Source organism: Gekko japonicus, unplaced genomic scaffold (assembly GCF_001447785.1).
Source record: "Gekko japonicus isolate JY-2015 unplaced genomic scaffold, Gekko_japonicus_V1.1 scaffold1626, whole genome shotgun sequence".
NCBI lineage: Eukaryota > Metazoa > Chordata > Lepidosauria > Squamata > Gekkonidae > Gekko > Gekko japonicus.
Window position 1 is genome coordinate 28,065 of NW_015161446.1, and position 1,432 is coordinate 29,496.

Consider the following 1,432-nt stretch of genomic DNA (forward strand, 5'->3'; position numbering starts at 1 on the left):
AATTTATTTTAGCCAAATTTCCAAGCATCACCCAGTCCGCAAAAATAGGTTCATCTTCTTCTCCTTCTCATTTTGTGTCTACATGGTCAAGAGTTCTTCAATTCATGGCAGATAAGGATATTCTCCCTGCAAATTCATTTTATCATTCTTGGATTCACTTCTAATCAAACCCAAGAAATACCTGTTTGTTGGGGTCTCTTATATTGAACAGAGTTTACTAAAACTTAAATTAAATTGCTCACCATTCCTTGACCGTATGACTATTTTATGGGCATTTCAACTTAAACTTTAATTCTTTCACAGTTACAGGTTCAGATTTCTGCACCATCGGTTTGATAGATTATTGCGTGTTATCTCATACTTTGTTCATCATTATCTTCTCTTACATCTATGCGAAATGTATTTCCAGTGTTTATGTTTATTGTTACTCATTGTTAACTTTTGAAGTTTCTTAATAAAAATTAAAACAAAACAAAACATGTAATTGATCGATTTTTAAAAAATATCCCAGAGCTGTAATCCCTGCAGTGGAAATTCAGTGTTTGTCCATCACACAAAAATATCCTGAAATGTTCCACTAGCATAAAATGCTTGTTTCAAGGTAATAGCAAAGTACATCTGTGTTATTCTGTCTAGATGTAGTGGTTGTGGCACAGAGAGTGGAGCATAAGTGGGTGTTGCTGACTCTGCATACTTCCCATTCATTTTCCAAACCAAATAGCATGCAAGTCATACAAAGAAAGAGGTAATGCACTGTTGTGACCACAGAAATGGCTGCTACTTGCGTTTTCTCCTCTGCCTCAGGAGGTGTAGCCAAGATGCATGATACGGTGACCATCCGGATGAAGAAGTTCATGACGAACAGGTTGCTTCAGCATAAGCAGATAGTTATTGATGTCCTTCATCCTGGGAAAGCCACAGTCCCCAAAACTGAGATCTGCGAGAAGCTGGGAAATGTACAAGATGACTCCTGACGTCATTTTTGTCTTTGGCTTTAGGACTCATTTGGGGGGTGGGAATACAACTGGCTTTGGCATGATCTACAATTCCCTGAACTATGTCAAGAAGAAGGAGCCAAAGCACCGACTGGCCAGGCACAGCCTGTATGAAAAGAAAACGACTTCTAGAAAACAGCATAAGCTCAGGAACAGAATGAAGAAAGTCAGGGGCACGGCTAAAGCAAATGTTGGAGCCAGCGAGGAGTGAGCCAGCCAGCAGATTTCACAGAACAGCCGAATTATCCTGGTGGAAAATATGTACTGATTTAGTAGCAGATCTTCAAATAAATTTTATAAAAACTAAAAAAAAAAACCTAAAAAAATAAATGGCTGCTACTTCACAAATTCTTCAGTTGGAGCTACTAGGCAGACTGACTACTGGCACTGACATCTACTCTTCAAGTCAAACTGCAAGTGTCAATATAATTTAATAA

The 1,432-nt window shown here is 38.3% G+C and overlaps 1 pseudogene; it reads left to right on the plus strand.

Annotated features, from left to right (window-relative positions):
• The first annotated feature begins 818 nt into the window (after positions 1–818).
• LOC107125616 lies at positions 819–1,206 on the plus strand (annotated as a pseudogene).
• Positions 1,207–1,432: the final 226 nt, after the last annotated feature.